This window comes from Mesocricetus auratus, unplaced genomic scaffold (genome assembly GCF_017639785.1).
Source record: "Mesocricetus auratus isolate SY011 unplaced genomic scaffold, BCM_Maur_2.0 Super-Scaffold_100006, whole genome shotgun sequence".
Taxonomy (NCBI): domain Eukaryota; kingdom Metazoa; phylum Chordata; class Mammalia; order Rodentia; family Cricetidae; genus Mesocricetus; species Mesocricetus auratus.
The window spans coordinates 76,305,634-76,324,914 of NW_024429190.1; the positions used below are offsets into that span (position 1 = coordinate 76,305,634).

Here is a 19,281-nt window from a genome sequence, read left to right on the forward strand (position 1 = left end):
TATTCCCAGCATTTCTTCAGACTGTGGTTTTTTATTGTCTCCATGTCAGCTCTCAACCCTTGCACTGTTTGAATTGTTTCTTGTAATTTTTGCTTCATGTTTTCCTCCCTTTCTTGCATTTGTTAGAATTTTTGGTTTGTTTTTTCTTCTATTTCTTTAAGGGATTTTCTCATATCCTCTTTGAGGGCCTCTATCATTTTCATGAAGGTGTTTTTAAGGTCATTCCCTTCTGCTTCCTCAGCACTGGGGTGTTCAGGTCTTGCTGGTGTAGAATCTAGACTCTGGTTGTGTCATATTTGTTTTTCGGTTGCTGAGTGTGTTTTTAAATTGCCTCTTTCCCATCGCTTCTTCCAGTGGGTGTAGAAAAAGCCTCTTCCTCTTTTGGTGGGCAAGCAATCAGGATTCCCTTTCAGGGGGTTCAAGCAAATCCAATACTCTCTATCCTCTGTCCTCAGCTCTCTGTCCTCAGCTCTCTGCCCTCTGCCCTCTGTCCTGAGTGTGGGGAAGAGTGGATTAGCTCTCTCTGCAGGTTCCTGGCTGCTTGGTTGGCAGTCGGGGGCTACTTGACCAGGATGCAGTTCCCAGGTCAGGGGATCCGAGAGATGGTGAGCAGGAGGGATTCGGGTCTAAGATGGGGACCCAGAGCTCACCTTTGGCCTCTGCCCTGAGTGTGGGCAGAAGTGAACTAGCTCTCTCTGAAGGCTCCTGGTCGCTTGGTCAGAAGTCTGGGGGCAAGTGGACCTTGCTGCAGTCCTCAGGTCAGGGGATCCGAGAAAGCCTTTCTGTGCTTTTTATCTCTTGGTTCCTGTTGCTTAACTTTTATATACTATTATGTTCAGTTTTGACTTTATACCCTTGGTGAGATTGTGTTCAGGAAAATCTGGCTTTCATGGGAGTCAAGAGAAGTCCCTACTGCAGAAGTGTGCTCTTAGATTTTAAAGGCCTCAGGACCATCATAGACAGGTTCATCCAGTTTCTCTAATGAACCATATCTCCTCCACTCTCTCTTCTTCATCTTGACTCTCCTCTTCCGCATTCCCTGTTCCCATTGAAGAACATCATCAGGGTACCAGTTCTGTTATCAGAAAGTAGCCCAGGCTGAGCAGTCTGAACAGAAGGTCTTTAGACTCTGGTGATATGAGATTGTTGGCAAGGCTGTATTTAAAATATATTTTATTTTTTGAGTTTATAATATGATGAAATCAATTTTCCCTCCCCTTTCCTCTCTCCAAATCCTTCCATATACCCCACTTTACTCTCTTTTACATTTTGACCTCTTTTTAAATCAGTTGTTCTCAGATGTACACACACACACATCTATCTTTTTATCAACAATCCCATTCATTTATCACACACTTCCTACTGCTCCATTTAAACTGTACTATAGGGACATGTCATCTCTAGCCATTTGCTACCATACACTGTTACTCATACTTGGAACGGTCACCTTCCTGTTTACTTTGGTCACTCTTTATCCTTTAGGGTTGAATTTCACTATCACTTAAGTAAGACAAGTGACCCATAGTGTGTCCTCCTCCATACCATATTAGATACTGTAGTGCAATAGCCTGCGTGATGGCCGTATCACCTTTAATTCTGCAGATGCTATCAAGGCAACAGATACCAAGGCAACTTGTATACTGTTCGCAGTTGTCTCAGTAGTGACTAACCCTAAAATATAGACAGCTGGCAAACTCATCTGTGAAAAACCCCATATGTAAAACACTGCAAAGTATTGTTTTTACTTTTCCAAGAAATGTTTATGAGTAGATACTATGTACCTAGAACCATGAACCAAGGAGACAAACTCAATGGAACTGCTGCCATCCCTGAGTTAACTGAAGAGGGTTCAAGAGAATCACTGGGAAGTAAGTTAGCCATCATGGTTGGGGGATTACAAGCAAATTGTCAAGTGCAATGTGTTGGGTCTGAGTAAGTGATCAGGACTAGATGGTGTTACAGATCTTATTGGAAGCTTGTTGACCAGTCAAAGGGCATGGAATTAATGAGATAGTTAAACATGATTGTCTCATGTGACCTGGTCTTATTAAAATAATTGGTTAGCTAGGTGGGGCCTGGGATGCTGCATTTCTAACAAGCTGCTAGGTTCTGATGCTGTTCTGGTGGTAATGGTGGTTGTGGTATCACACAACCACATCTGAGTGACAAGGACTCAGAGTGTGCCTGGCAAAGCCAGCACTCACTACTTACGGCCCATACTTTCCCAACATGAGCATATGAAGTGTTTCATGATCCAGAAGCAATGACCTGAGTTTCAGGGTTCAGACCCAGGACTTTCTCAGGATCAGGGCCAGAAAGAACCTCTCACAATGAAACTGTGGCCAGTGGCCAAGGAAACTAGAGAAGGAGCATAAATGATGTCTTTGGTCCCAGATACCTGACCTTGTATTGCTCCTGTGTGAAGGGGCAGGCTCCAGGAGGCACTTGGATCCCACTAGGATTATTTGTATAGAGTTCACAGTCTTGTCACTGGTAACTAACTCAGCCAGTGTTTGTTTGGTAAACTCCATGTCAGTGTTATTATAAAATGTCAGATCATTTAGTAAATTATTTTTTCTGACCATTCATTTGATTATTGTTATGTGTTTGAGGCAATAAGTATACCATGCCATGTGGAGTTCAGAGGTCAACCTTTGGTGATTGTTCTCTCAAACCACATTATTTGAAATAGGGTTTCTCTCTCTCTCTTGTTAAGGAGAGCTTTTTCTTTGCTAGCCGCTTTGGTTTATCACCCGCCAGCCACCTGGGCTCTGCCGCTTTGTAGTCCCCAAATAAACACACAAGATGCTGTATTAATTATGAAGCTGTTGGCCTTGCTTGTTTCTTACTGGCTAGCTCTGACTTAAGTAATTACCCCATAATTGTTAATCTAAGTATTTCTCTTACCGGAGAATAGTTCCGGGCTTCCTACCCCAATGGCGTTACATCTCGAACTCTCCTGTGTTTCTCCTTCCCAGAATCCTCCTGGACTCCTAGTCCCACCCATCTAGATTCCTATTGGCCAACAGTACTTTATTAACAAATGTACAGGACTTCCCCCATCTCTCTCTCTCTCTCTCTCTCTCTCTCTCTCTCTCTCTCTCTCTCTCTCGTGCGCTCATACACACACACACACACACATACACACACACACACACATGCACACACACACACACACACACACCATGTTATCTGGCCAGTGAGCTTCTGAGGATCCTTTCATCTCATCTCTCTGCAGGAGTACTGGAATCATAGACAATTGTACTACACAGCCATCTTTTAGGTGGGTTTCTCTGGATTCAAACTTAGGTCTCTGTGCTGTGTGGCAAGTGCGTTTAACTACTGAACAGTCTTCCCCACCCCTGCCCCTACATTTTAAAAGTTCAATCCATTTGTTTGTTGAGACAAGGTCTCATTTGAAGTCCAAGCTAGCTTGGGATTGACCATGTAGCTTAGGCTGGTTTGAATGCCAAGGCAATTTTATCTCAACCTTCCTAGTGCTGAAATTATAGGCACAAGCCACCATGCCTGACTTTAAAAGTTTAGTCTTACTACTCCTTTTTCTTTATCCCTTTTCATTATTTCCTTGAGAGTTTTATACAGTGTTTTGATAATATGCACACTACTCCTACCACAAATATTTCTAGATCTCCCCCTTTTCCTACACATCAAACATTTTATTTCCCTTTCTTCTCATCAGGACCAATATGTTGTACAAATGTTCTTAGGTGTATGGTTTTCTGGTTTTCTGTCAGAGATTGGCCAATTTACAAGGGGTTGTACTCTAAAGAAAACTGTTCCTTTACTGTACGTTTTTAAAATTAATTTTTGTTTAATTAAAACATTCTTATTTTACATACCAATACCAGTTCCCTCTCCCTCCCATTCTCCCATTTCCCACACCAACCCTCTATCACACTCCCCCCATCCACCCTCAGGGAGGTTGAGGCCTCCCATGGGTGATCATCAAAGTCTATCACATCATTTGGAGCAGGACCTAGACCCTACTCCATGTATCTAGGCTGAGAGAGTATTCCTCCATAAGGAATGGGTTCCCAAAGCCCATTCGTACACTAGAGATAAATACTGGTTTCATTGCCAGAGGACCCATAGACTGCCCAGGCCCCTTCTCCCAACTGACACCATGATCAGGGGGCCTGGTTCAGTCCTATGCTGGTTACTGTCATTTTTCTTATTTATTTTTAAAACAAGGAACATCATCTATTTTTGTGTACATGCCTTTTATTTGGTGATTATTTTCCCAAATACCCTATATCAGTGTAGAGATTATACTCTACACTAGGATAAATAAGGATTGGAGAGTCTGTTTCTATTTTTACATGTTACATCTTAGAAGAATTTGGTAAATTGATGCACTTCATAGGACATTATTTACCTTCGTGTCTTGCTGTAAATGAGATGAACTAGCATAGTCAGTGATGGGAGCATCAGTGATGGGAGCATTCTTGGCAGCTACCATTGCAATGGAGTCTTGAACAGTAATTCAACTGCATCATGGAATACTTAACTTTGTAAAGATGTGTTATATTTGTTTATACTGCCTTTGTTAGCTATGAAAGATGTGTTACATTTGTTTCACCTTGCATACCTAAGGCACCTTATTGATCTAATAAAGAGCTGAATGGTCAATAGCTAGACAAAGAGAGGGATAGGTGGGACTGGTGGGTAGAGAGAATAAGAGGAGAAACCTAGAAGAATAAGAATAAGAAGAAGAAGAAGAAGAAGAGGAGGAGGAGGAGGAGGAGGAGGAGGGAGATGCTAGGGTCCAGAAGCCAGGCACCTGCCAACCAGCCAGACATGGAAGGATTCAGTAAACTAAGATATACGGAAGGAAATAAGGGTAAAAAGCCCAGGGACAAAAGGTAGATAGAGACACTGCCTAATTTAAGTTAAAAGGGCTAGCCAGAAATGAGCCTAAACTAGGCTGAGTATTCATAACTAATAAGTCTCCATGTTATGATTTGGGAGCTGGCTGGTGGCCCCCCCCAAAAAAAACCCTGGTGCACAACTCTACATAGATTTGTCTGTGACATACACATATAGGTCTCACTAAATCTGTCCCCAATTTATCTGTAATCTCATATCACTGAACCTGTGATCACTGCACTGTTACCTGACACTTGGGGGGGGGTAATAGGGAATCAAGGAATAATAGAGAATGTAGTCTATTCACCCATTCCATGTCACCATGATGAATATCTGAGGCAATTAACTTTCAAAGAGGAGTTACGTTTGCATATGCATCTAGAGCTTGTAGTTTCTGGATTGTATGGCCACCCATTTCTTTGTACCCCTGGAAAAGTGGCCAGTCAAGGCAGGAGTGAATAATAGAACAAGCTACTTACATGATAAACTAGGAAGTAGTTTTTGTGTTCCAACATCCACCTTATGGACTTGTTTTCAGTCATCCAAGGATATGCCATGAAGTTCCACCCCCCACCCCTTGGGATCATACCTATAAGGGTTAGATATCTGGAACCACCCACTGTGCTAGAGGGTGGTTAGAATGAAAGTGACAGTGGCCTTATCTACTTTGGATTGAAAGTTTTGCAAATTTATAAAACATGTGGCCATGTGAGTACTCTACTAACCATGGGTCTTGGAAAGCAGAGTGCAGGTGAAGGTCTCGGAAGCTCTGCTCCATTCATTCTGAGGGAAATTGTGCTGAAGGGAGGGCCAATTAGATAGCCCCACCTGTCTCTTCTGCCCCATCTCTGACTGCAGTCCTATTTTAATTTGCAGGGTATTTTCCTTTATATTGGAAGGGGGAGGGCTCAGTGAGGAACATTCACTGTTTTCAAACACGGAGACAAACCTGAACTCTTTCAACATAAAAGCTCTTTCATATTTTGGAGCTCTAAGGAGGGGGAAGACACAGGTTCTTTGAAGAGGGACAGTGGGAAAAATGGAGAAACTTGAGTTGGGGAGCCAGAAGGAAAGATAGTATGGGGGAGAGGGAGGGAGAAAATTAAATAACACTAAGAGTATACGGAGAAGCCATAGGGAAGTGGATTGCTGTCTAACCTTAGTTAACATATAATATATAAAACAATAAATGTGTGTACACATATGCCCACACACACACGTGTGTGTGTGTGTGTGTGTGTGTGTGTGTGTGTGTGTGGTGTGGTGTGGTAATGATGTTTCCTCCCAAGAACCATGAACCATCTAACAAGATCAGCAGTGTCCATCATGGGATTCCTCAACTAAATTTTAGAGGGGGTGTTCAGGGGGAATTGCATATATATCACTCACATATGAAGTTCCCAAAAATGAAATTAAACTCAAGGGCTATTTCATACTTTTGCAAAGTTGTTCTGATCATTTATCATCAAACGGGTAATTCAAGGCTATGGTCCTGATTTGGTAGAAACCAGCGAGACTTTAGAAAATCACATCAAAGCAGCCAGGACCCTCTTTTGAAGAAGCAATGATGGATGGGTGCAGAGCGCGGCCGTGAAGGCTGTGATTGCTGGTGTGTTACCCTGGGCTGCCATGGAGCCAGCAAGCAGGGATTAGGTTGCACATCATGAGCACTTGCCCATATGGACACAATTTGGCAAGCAGCGCATGAAAGTTTCCAGCCATCACCAAGGAATCACATACAAGAAGAGATGGCTGCAAATCCCTCCATGAATGCCATTAGCCCCCAAACATGGAAAACGTTTCAGATTTCATGACCCATAGCCTCCTCCTTCAATCTTACCTCCTCTCAGACAAAGGGTTCAGAGAGAGCCCTCATTCCAGAGTGTCCATGCTTCTGGGACTGAACTGCAGGTTTAATTTCTGAAAAGGGTTCCTATTTTCCTTTTTAGATTTTTAGTATAATTTTCAATCTAATGATGCTCACACAGTGCAAATATGAGGTTTTTAGAATATAGAAAGGCATGGAATTGGGTGCTAGGATGAAAATACCTAATGAAGTTTTGGGTTTTGGAAATTCAAATGATCTCTTGAGAGTTAAACAAGTGAAATCCAAGAAGGTGTGATTGTCTCTAAGAGCCTAAGAATGAGTGAGGAAACTCCATAGGGGTGAACTGGAGAGAAGAACAGAACGAAGGTTTGTGAGAGTACTCTGGGAGAAGGTTCATCTCTGATGCCTTGCTCAGAAAGACACCAGACACTGATGGGACAGACACCGGACACTGTTGTCCTCAGGTCTTAACTCTCCCCAAGCTGTTGTGGGTGTGGTTTGTAGCTCTCGGTTCTTAAAAATGAGGAGAAAGCAGGTGCTTCTAATGGTTTGACCATTCTGTGACTTACTTGATTTGGTTCTTCTGGGACAACATCTCATTAAGATCTGCGGCTGGACTGGGCCTGGCTGTTGGCCGAGTCTGTCCTTGAACTCATCACAGTCCTTGGGGCTCCGCTTTCTGAGTGAGAGTGTTCAAGGCACACAACATCATGACCAGCCTCTGTGGTTTTAGATTCAGTTAGAATGGGCAAGATCCTCCAAAGACACAGGTGATCAAAATGGAGAAAAACAATTGAAGGTGGTATATCTCCTAAGAGTAACCAAAATTTGTTCACACATGTGTACAAATGCTTGCACACACACACACACTACAGGTGACACAACTGCTCATTATATTACACACAGAGTAGAAAATTTTCTCATCATAGCCATCGTGTCTTAGAGGACCATGGATGAAGGAATCTTACTAATATATGAAGGAATCAGAGTGCAACCCCCAACACTAGAACTAGACAAACATTACAGTACAAACCAATATCCCTCATGAACATAGTTACAAAACATCCTTGATAAAAAACAAGCAAGCCAAGTACAAAATAGACAGATACATACAATGCACACAAATGTATGTAACAATATATGTATATCAGCAGAAAAAACAATGGAACCCTGAGATTTGTAGGCAAATGGATGACACTAGAAGAAACCATCCTGGGTGAGGTAACCCAGTCACAAAAAGAGAAACATGGCATGTACTCTCTCATATATGGATTTTAGACATAGATCTGGGGAGTGCCAGCCTACAATCCCATGGCCAGAGAGTCTGGGAACAGAAACTTCATTCAGTGGCTGATGGAAGAAGAGGCAGACTCCCAAGGCTAAGCACTGAGCTGAACTCAAGAAAGCCAGTAACAGAGAGGGAGGACTGATGACCAAAGGGATTAAGACTGGGCTGGTTTAACCCCAGAAACAGCTGACCTGACAAGGGTTAACTCTTGAATCCCAGGCTGATGCCTGGGGATCCAGCATGGGACTGATCAAGACCCCCTGAATGTGGGTGTCAGTGAGGAGGCCTAGGTAATCTATTGAGCCTTGGGCAGTAGATCAGTATTCATCCTGAGTATACACATGGACTTTGGACTCCCATCCAACAATGTGAGATGCACTCTCATCCTGAGGTGAGACCTCTTGGGGGAGGGTCTAGGACCTGCCCTGGATGAAATGACAGACTATGGACACCTCCCTGGGGAACTGAGGGGATAATGGGGGGATTGGAGAGAGGGCACAGGAGGAGGGGAGGGAAAGGGAGAGGGACCTGGAACTGACTTGTGAAGCAACCTTGTTTCTAATCTAAATTTAAACTTAAAAATAAATAATAAAAAACAATACATGTATATCCTGTAATTATCTTTATATTAATCTAGTTTCTTATTAAAAACAACTATAAAAGGTTGCCTGTGTGTTGAACTGTATCCAAGCATTATGTTTTAGTGTGGCTTAGCATAATAATGTTTGATTTAACTTTTTAATCACTTTACCTTACAGCATTAACAGAAATGAGGATGTGTGCATGACCTCAAGAAATATAGAAAGATCATTTAAGAAATTCAGCTATGACTCATGGTACAAACTGTCAGAAAACTAGGAAGATTAGGAAATCCAATTGACAAAAAACATCTAGAAAAAATCCACAGGTCACATCCTTTTTAACGATGACACACTAAACATGTCGCTTGCTAAGATCACAAAAACAAGGCGAGGATTTTCAACTCATACTCATTTACCATTGCACTAGCCAATGCTGTGAAAACATGGGTGGGGGAGGGGCATGCAGGCTGATAAAAAAGACAGTGTTATTATTTATTGTGTTTTAGGGAATCCACTAAGAAATGGCTACTGAAATAAATGCCCGCCCACCTTTCAAGACTAAGAACATCAACTTGATTGCGTTTCAATAATTTTGAGTAAGGAATTCAAAGAGAAACGATCACACCTATTTGGATTTTATTATGAAATCAGGATCTGCCTGCGTCTGCCTCCCATCCTGTCATTACTCCACTTATAGACATATGACATGGCACTCACCTTTTTAATGTGGGTTCTAGGATCTGAAACCATGCTTCAAGCTTGTGAGGTGAGTTCATTTCTGACTGAACCGTCTCCTTCACCTTGTGCTCTTTTACTAGTATAACATCTAAGCATTGCCAAACGCATACCCCAGAGACACTTAGAATATATATTTTTGCTGTTATTCAGTTCTAAACACTTTAAAACTTGTTTTTAGAAGATTAATTATTTGGGGCTGGAGAGATGGGTTAGTGGTTATGAGCACTATACACTCTTCCAGAAGACCTGGTTTTGATCCCTGGCACCCAATGGTGATTCATAACCATTTGCAGCTCCAGTTCCAAGGGATCTTATGTTTTCTTCTGGAATCTGCATGCTTCATGGTACACATATATACCCTTGAATATTTTATATGTCTGTTCTGTGTTTATTATTTTCCAATTTCCATTGTCAACAGAGAACATTGTTTGTATAATTTTAAACATTAGAAACATTATAAAACATCAAGACTGTAAATTTGAATTGATTTTTATTTCTTCTTATATATAATTTATATGCATACACATGCACACATGTGTGTATATATAATGCTTAAAAGCTCTAGTTTTAAAAGTATGTTTCTTTTTTTGAGTCAGAGTTTCTCTGTGTAGACCTAGCTATCCTGGAACTAGCTCTTGTAGAACAGGCTGGCCTTGAACTCACAGAGATTCACCTGCCTCTGCCTCCCGAGTACTGGGACTAAAGGTGTGCGCCACCACCTCCTGTAAAAGTATGTTTCTAAGATACCATGTTTAGAAATTTGTTTTCCTAATTAGTTAATCCATTAAAGTAACTAAAACTATGTTGTAAACTACTTGTATTTCAATTAATAATATCAAAACAAAATGTGTTTCCCATATTGCACATTTCTCCCTTGCATTACATAGCAGAAGACATGCATGCACTGTGTATTGGGCATTACCTTATAGATGGAAATTGGTTCTTGTGAGTTTAGGATTGGTAAGGGCAAGGAAAGAGGTTGTCCTTTTCTTTGTGTTTGAATTTATTGACAGTTGCCTGTTCTATCACTCACCAAGATCTTTTCTCTCTCCCCTCTCCTCTCTATGGCAAACCTGAAATACTTCCCCAGGCTAAGCACACTGTCATTTCCACAGGACAGCTTTCTTATCTCATGCTGGCTTTATTATTAATGTTTTTAAGTAGCCAATGAACTGTCTATTCTTGTTTTACTGTTTTATTTATTTAAATTAAAACAAGCTTGTTTCACAAGTCAACTCCAGCTCCCTTTCCCTTCCCTCCTCCCTCATCCCCCACTAAACCTGCCAACCCCCATTCAATCCCCACTCAACTCTCCAGGTAGGGTGATGCCCTTCATGGGGAATCCCCAAAGTCATATCATCTGGGGCAGGGCCTAGCACCTCCCCCATGAGTCCAGGCTGAGAGAGCATTCCTCCATGTGGAATGGGCTCCCACAGTGCATTCATGTGCCAAGGATAAATAATGTTCTAGTACCCTAGGCCCCAAAGATTGCCAAGGCCTCCTCACTGACACCCATGTTCAGGGGTTCTGGATCAGTCCTATGCAGGCCTCTCAGCCATCAGTGTGGGGTCCATGAGCTCCCCCTTGTTCAGGTCAACTTTTTCTGTGGATTTCACCCACCTGGTCTTCACCCCTTTGCTCATTACTCCTTCCTCATTGCAACTGGTTTCCAGGAGTTCAGTTCAGTGTTTAGCTGTGGGTGTCTGCTTTGCTTTCATCAGTCACTGCATGAAGGCTCTAGGATGGCATACAATGTAGACATCAATCTCATTATCGGGGAAGAGCATTTAAGGTGGCCTCTCCACTATTGCTTAGATTGCCAGTTGGTGTCATCCTTGTACATCTCTGGAAATCTCATTAGTGCCAGATTCTCCTCAAACCTATAATGACTCCCTCTATTATGGTATCTCTCATCCTGCTCTTCTCTATTCTTCCCCAGACTCAACTTTCATACTCCCCCATGTCCTCCTCTCCCCTTCTCTTCTACCCCTCACTTTACCCCGCTTTCTGTCTCCTATCTCCATGCTCCCAGTCCACTCAGGAGATCCTGTTCCATTCCCCTTCTCTGGGGTACCATGCATATTTCTCTTAGGGTCCTCCCTGGTTCCTAGACTCTTTAGCAGTGGAATTGTAGGCTGGCACTTTCCTGATTCATGTCTAAAATCCATATATGAATGAGTACATACCATGTTTGTCTTTTTGTGACTGGGTTACCTCACTCAGGATGGTTTCTTCCAGTGCCATCAATTTGCCTGCAAATTTCAAGATTCCATTGTTTTTTCTGCTGAGTAGTACTCCCTTGTGTAAAGTACCATATTTTCTTTGTCCACTCTTCAGTTGAGGGGCATCTAGGCTGCTTCCAGGTTCTGGCCACCACAAACAATGCTACTGTGAACATAGTTGAGCAGATGTCCTTGTTGTATGAATGTGCATTTATGGGTATATGCCTAAGAGTGGAATTGCTGGATCTTATGGTAGACTGATTCCCATTTTCCAGAAGAGTCTCAATACTTATTTCCAAATTGGCTGTACAAGTTGGCACTTCTACCAGCAGTGGAGGAGTGTTCCCCTTTCTCCACATCCTCTCCAGCATAAACTGTCATTGGTGTTTTTGATTTTAGCCATTCTGACAGGAGTGAGATGGTATCTCAGAGTTGTTTCAATTTTCACTTCCCTAATGGCCAAGGATGTTGAGCACTTTTCAAGTATCTCTCAGCCATTTTAGACTCCTCTATTGAGAATTCTCCATTCAGTTCTGCACCCCACTTTCTAATTGGATCACTTGGTGTTTTGGAGACCTGCTTCTTAAGTTCTTTGTAAAATTTGAAGATCAGCCCTCTGTCAAATGTGGAGTTAGTGAATATCTTTTTCCATTCTGTGGGCTGCCTTTTTGTCTTATTGACTATGTCCTTTGCCTTAGAGAAGCTTCTCAGTTTCAGGAGGTCCCATTTATTAATTGTCTATCTCAGTGCCTATGTTATTGGTTTCACACTCAGGAAGCAGTCTCCTGCACCAGTTAGTTCAAGGGTGCCTCCAACTTTCTCTTCCAAGAGATTCAGTGTGACTGGATCTATGCTGATGTCTCTGATTCATTTATAATTAAGTTCTGTGCATGGCTATAGACATGGATCTATCTGCAGTCCTCCACATGCCAGCATCCAGTCATACCAGCATTATTTGTTGAAGATGCTCTCCTTTTTCCATTGTATAACTCTAGCTTCTTTGTCAAAAATCAAGTGTTCATAAGCTTATGGGCCAATACAAGAGTTTTCAATTCAGCTCCATTGGTCTATCTATTTTTGTGCCAATATCAAACTTTTCAGAACTATAGCTCTATAATAGAGCTTGAAGTCAGGGATGGTGATGCCTCTGAAAGTTCCTTTATTGTACATGGGTCTTTTGTTTTTCCATATAAAGTTGATTATTGTTTTTTCAAGGTGTGGGAAGAATTGTGCAGTATTTTGATGGGTATTGCATTGAATCTGTAGATTACTTTTGGCAAGATTGCCATTTTTACTATGTTGATCCTATCTGTCCAAGAACATGGGTGATTGTTCCATTTTCTGGTGTCTTCTTTAATTTTGTTCTTTAAAGACTCAAAGCTCTTGCTATACAGGTCTTTCACTTGTTTGGTCAATGCCACCCTTAGATATTTTATGTTGTTTGGGGCTATTGTAAAGGGTAATGTTTCTCTGATTTCTTTTTCAGTCCATTTATTGTCTGTATATAAGAGGGCTACCGGTTTTTTTTTAGTTAATCCTGTATCCTGCCACTGTGCTGAAGGTGTTTATCAGCTGTAGGATTTCCTGTGTTGAATTTTTGGGTCACTTATGTAAACTATCTGCAAATAGTGAAAGTTTGACCTCTTTCCTTCCAATTTGCATTCCCTTGATCTCCTTTTGTTGTCTTATTGCTCTAGTCAGAACTTCAAGTACAATATTGAAGATATATATATCTATATATATCTATATCTATCTATCTGTCTATCTATCTATCTATCTATCTATATATATATATATATATATATATATATATAGAGAGAGAGAGAGAGAGAGAGAGAGAGGACAGACTTGTCCTGTTCCTGATTTTAGAGGAATTGTGTTGAGTTTCTCTTCATTTAGTTTGATGTTGGCTGTTGGTTTATTGCACACTGCTTCTATTATATTCCGGTATGATCCTGTTATCTCCAGGACTTTTATCATGATTGGGTGTTGGATTTTGTCAAAGGCTTTTTCAGCATCAAGTGAGATGATCATGGGGTTTTTCTTTTGCAGTTTGTTTACATGGTGGATTACGTTATAGTTTTTTGTATGTTGAACCATCCCTGCATCACTGGGATGAAGCCTACTTGACATCGGGGGATGATTTTTCTGATGTATTCTTGAATTCAATTTGCTAGTGTTTTATTGAGTATTTTTGCATCAATGTTCATGAGGGATATTGGTCTGAAGTTCTCTTTCTTAGTTGTCCCTTTGTGCGGCTTGGGTACCAAGGTAATTGTAGTCCTGTAAAAAGAATTTGGCAATGAACCTTCTGCTTCTGTTGTGTGGAACACTGGAATTAGATCTTCTTTAAATTTCTGGTAGAATTCTGCACTGAAGCCACCTGGGCCTGGACTTTTTTTGGTTGGGAGACTTTTAATGACTACTTTTATTTCATTAGGGGTTATAGGTCTATTTAAATTGCTTATCTGTTCTTGATTTAATTTTGGTAAGTGATATCTATCCAGAAAATTGTCCATTTCCTTTAAATATTTGAATTTTGTGGAGTACAGGTTTTCAAATTATGACTTGGAGATTCTCTGGATTTCCTCAGTGTCTGTTATTATGTCCCCTTTTTCATTCCTGATTTTTGTTAATTTGCATGTTCTCTCTCTGCCTTTTGGTCAGTTTGGATAAAGTTTTGTCTATCTTGTTGATTTTCTCGAAGAACCAACTCTTTGTTACATTGATTCTTTGTCTCGTTTTCTTTGTTTCGACTTTATTGATTTCAGCCCTCAATTTGATTATTTCCTGGTGTCTACGCCTCCATGGTGAGTTTGCTTCTTTTTTCCTAGTGCTTTCAGTTGTGCTGTTAATTCTCTAGTGTGACTATTCTCCAATTTCTTCATATGTGCCCTTAGTGCTATGAACTTTCCTCTTAATACTGCTTTCAAAGTGTCCCATAAGTTTGGATATGTTCTCTCTTAATTCTCATTGAATTCTAGGAAGTCTAATTTCTTTCTTTATTTCTTCCTTGATCAAGGAATGGTGCAATTGTGCGTTGTTAAAATTCCATGAGCTTGTGGGGTTTCTGCAATTTGTGTTGTCGTTGAATTCTAACTCTAAAGCATGGTGGTCTGGTAAGATGCAGGAGGTTATTCCAATTTTTTTGTACCTGTTGAGGTTTGCTATGTTCCCAAGTTGTGGTTGATTTTAGAGAATGTCCCATGTGGTGCTGAGAAGAAGGTAAATTCTTTTGGTTTTGGATGGAATGATCTATAGATATTTGTCAAACCAAATTAGGTCATAGCTTCTGTTAGTTCCTTTGTTTCTTTGTTAAGTTTCTGTCTGGTGGTCCTGTCTAGTGGTAAGAGTGGGCTGTTGAAGTCTCCCACTATAACTGTGTGAGGTCTTATGTGTGATTTGAGTTTTAGTAATGTTTCTTTTATGAACGTGGGTGCCTTTGTATTTGGGGCATTGATGTTCAGAATTGAGACTTCCTCCTGATGGATATTTCCTGTTATGAATATGAAATGACCTTCTTCATCTCTTCTGATTGATTTTAGTTTGAAGTCTAATTTGTTAGATACTAGGATAGCTACACCAGCTTGTTTCTTGGGTCCATTTGATTGGAAAATCTTATCCCAATCTTTTTACTCTAAGGTAATGTCTGTCTTTGAAGTTTAGGTGTGTTTCTTGTATGCAGCAGAAGAATGGATTCTGGCTTCATTACCATTCTGTTATCCTGTGTCTTTTTATAGGCGAATTAAGACCATTAATATTGAGAGAGATTAAGGACCAGTGAATATTAATTCTTGTTTGTTCCTGATTTGTTGTTGTTGTTGGTATTGTTTGTGGATGTACCCTAGCTTTTCTTTTGGCCTTTGGTAAAGTGGGATTATCTATTGCCTATGTTTTTGTGAGCATTGTTATCTTCCCTAGGCTAAAGATTTCCTTCCAGTACTTTCTGTTGGCATGGATTAGTGGATATATATTGTTTAAATCTGGTTTTGTCATGGAATATCTTGTTTTCTCCACGTATAGTGATTGAAAGCTTTCCTGGGTATGGTAGTCAGTCTGGGCTGGCATCCGTAGTCTCTTAGTGTTTGTAGAACATCTATCCAGGACCTTCTGGCTTTCAGAAATTCCTTGGAGAAATCAGGTGTGATTCTGATAGGTTTGCCTTTATATGTTACTTGGCCTTTTTTCCTTTGCTGCTCTTAATATCCTTTCTTTATTCTGTATGCATGGGGTTTTGATTATTATGTGGCAAGGGGATTTTTTGTGGTCCACTTTCTTTAATGTTCTGTAGACTCCTTGTACTTGCATGTCTTTCTTTAGGTTGGGAAAGTTTTCTTCTGTGATTTTTGTTGAATATATTTTCTGCACATTTGAGTTGGGTTTCTTCCCCTTCTTCTATCCATATTATTCTTAGATTTGGCCTTTTCACTGTGTCCCTTATTTCCTGGATGTTTTATGTTAGGAATTTTTTGCACTTAAGATTTTCTTTGGTTGATGAATCTATTTCCCCTAGTGTATCTTCAATGCCTGAGTTTCTCTCTTCCAACTCTTGTATTCTGTTTGTTATGTTTGCATCTGTAGTTCCTGATCGTTTACTCACCGTTTCTAATTCCAGCATTCCATTAGACTGTGTGTTTTTTATTGTCTCTGTTTCAGCTTTCAAACTTTGTAGTGTTTGAATTATTTCTTGCAAGGGCCTCTATCATCTTCATGAAGTTGTTTTTAAAGTCGTTCTCTTCTGCTTCATCTGTGTTCAGGTCCTGCTGGTATAGAGTCCCTAGACTCTGGTGGCATCATATTGTTTTTTCTGTTGTTGAATGTGTTCTTATATTGTTGTCTCCCCATCCTTTCTTCCAGTGGGTATAGGTGGGGTCTTTTCCTTTCCTGGTGGGTACAGGTCCAAGTTTGTGGGTACAAGCAGGTCCAATACTCTGATGGATCTCATGGTGAGTGCAGGCATGTCTGAGGTACTCCCTCTCCTCGACCCTGAGTGGATGTTGGAATAGACAGGCATTCTCAGCAGGCTCCTAGTTGCTTGTTCCTCCAGGGGCGAGTCGCCCTGGCTGCAGTCCTCAGGTCAGGTGATCCAAGAAAGGGCAAGTGGAAGGAAGTCGACCTGAGGTGGGGGCCACAGCTCACCTCTGCCCTGAGTAGGGGCAGGAGTAGACTGGCACTCTCTGTAGGCTTTTTGTTGCTTGGTCTTCTGGGCATGCTTCTACTTGGCTGTAGTCCCCAGGCCAGTAGATCCCAGAAAAAAAGGACTCTTCTATTCTTAAACAAACCATTTGTTGTTCCTAGGGTGTTAGAGAGCTCTGCAACAGAGCTGTTAGTTGTTTGGCCTCTGTAACAGGTGTCTTTAACTCTAGGGAAACTTACCCCCACCCTTCTGTAAACAGGTTGGGACTATAATCTGTCTTGTGAGTCACAGCAAGAATTAAAGGTATGATCACATCTGACCACTTGGCGTGATGTACCTGCCTCTCCCCATCCTCTTTCGGTTTCTCTTCCCCTTTATTCATGCTGTTACTATCTGCCATAGTAGAAAATGAGCTCACGCCTTCCCCATGTCTTTGTTTTTTTCCCCGTCTGAGCTGCTGATGTGATCCAAAGCAGGAAGCCTTTGCTGTAGTGGTTCTCAACCTTTCTAATACTGCAGCCCTTTAATACAGTGTCTTATACCGTGGTGACTCCTAACCATAAATTTATTTCCTTGCTAATTCATAATGGTAATTTTGCTACTATTATGAATCATAATGTAAATATCTGATATGAAGGTTATCTGATATATTTGATATGTGACCCAAAAGGTAGGAGACCCACAGATTGAGAACCACTGTCTTACTAACTGCTTAGAAGTAAGTCAAGTTCTATATTAGATTTGAAAATGGAGTAATGTAGCACCCATACAGTGTCATGTATATATACATTTTGGACAGTGTGAAAACTGAGCTATGTTTTTGAAAATGTTTAATGAATTTGAGCAAGTGTAATCACCTGCCTGTTATTTGATGATGCAGAACTGGTAAAAAAGGATTTAGCAACTCACATAACAAATTCCAGTAGAGTATGAACTCTGTGAGGGGGCACTAATCCCTATGCTCAGGAATGCCTAGCTTGATAAAAAGCAGCTAGCTATATTACATTATTTTTTTTTAAGATTGGACATTTGATAGCAAAATCCCTCTAAATCCTAGCAGATCCTGATGACATATGAATAAAATTTATTACACTGTGATTTCATTTTTATTCCCCAGAATTAGCAGGGTAATCTTTCATATATCAATTTCTTCCAAAATTCCTAGTGTGCTACTTCCTAACCTGTTCTCTGATGTATTAAAACTGAAATTAATTGGCTAACTGGAGGTCAACATGTTCTTTAGATTGTCTCCAGATCACAAATGGTCCTGAGCTTTGATTTTGGAAATCACTGTTTATTGCCTGTGTTCTTTCACTAAATTATGTTGAATTTTACTTAGAACACCTACAGGTTGTCTTACACTGAAATTCTGAACTCCAGAATTTCCCCTGTTAGTCATTGTATTCGGCGTACTGGCACATGGAAGTCTCTCACTCAAGGAAGCTGATTCTCTTGGGTTTATGTTATACCTGATAGAACTCAGTGCTAACATGAGACCATGTTTATTTTTCCAAAGAAAGTCCTTGGAAACCTTTGACATATCAGAGAAAATGTTACCTTGAGAGAGATCTTTGCGTAATTTTCCTTTCATGAAGATTTCCTTGTTAAATTCCAGTTGTCTCTTGTATTTTATTCCTCTCAAGTGTGCTTGCCCTTTAACAAATGTTTTTTATTTGAAATATGAAGCTGAGATGGAATCACAAATACAAGGAACAGAAGACTGTGAGAGACTCACCCTGAAACCTCAGGCACTGCTATCACGGTGTCCAGTTTGAGGACGGCTGTATCAGGAGGAGCTCTGTGACAAACGCTCAGTCTTTATGATGAAATGACTTCCAGATGTTCCCCGGGAGAAGCACCCCCTCACGTTGTGTACCCTTCACTCCAAGGCCAATGTGAGACAGTCAGGTGGGAGCTTTTGTCTCCCACAGCTTGCAGCGGAATCTGAGCTTCCTGATCCATTACAGATTTGCCCAGCCTTCCCCAGGGCTCATCCCTCAAGCATCAGAGCCGCGGGCTGCACCACCTGCCCATCATGGTCTGTTATACAGTCAGAACTCAGTCTGCTCCATGTTCTCCAGCCCATGAGAAGCGATGCAAGATCTACACAAAAGTTAGTGGTGGGCTGACATGTGACCAGCCCATGACTGCGATTTGCAGCGAGGATGCTGCAGTGTTGTTGCTGAAAAGTGGGTAACAGCCGGACAGCAGCTCTACTGTGTATTTTAATGTTACACCGCGAATGACCCGAAGCTCTAAGGTCATAATCCTGGGGAAGCTTGTGTCCCATTGACGCTGTTGTCTATTACGATCTTGCCAGTTCTGTTTCTTTCCCCTTGTTGGACCATCTGGAGTCACCTCGCCAGACATAACATTTACTTTCTCACTCAGTTGTAACGACTCACCAGGAATGTTTGCCAGAGTCTGGCATTTAAAATCTATTTTCCTATTTCACGTTCTCTTATTTAACAAGGACAATTGATACATACGAGTTTTTCAAACTGCAATTTTGAAAATGGATGCCAAGTTAGTGGTTCCCCTATTTCAATCATCTACACATGTGGCCTGCTGTCCTAAAAACTTGCGTGTTAAGACACATT

General features: G+C 41.0%; 1 protein-coding gene across 2 annotated transcripts in view; it reads left to right on the forward strand.

The window, feature by feature from the left end:
* The window catches only part of Arhgap24 (Rho GTPase activating protein 24), a 600,446-nt gene that overhangs the window by 29,825 nt on the left and 551,340 nt on the right, over positions 1–19,281 (forward strand). Inside the window, exon 1 of one of the 2 annotated variants that reach the window (XM_040747530.1) lies at positions 9,127–9,350. The exons of the other annotated variant lie outside the window; for it this stretch is intronic. The gene's annotated coding sequence lies outside the window, so the exon portion shown is untranslated. Of the gene's footprint in view, positions 1–9,126; positions 9,351–19,281 lie in introns of those variants that run through there. 2 annotated transcript variants of the gene reach the window in all.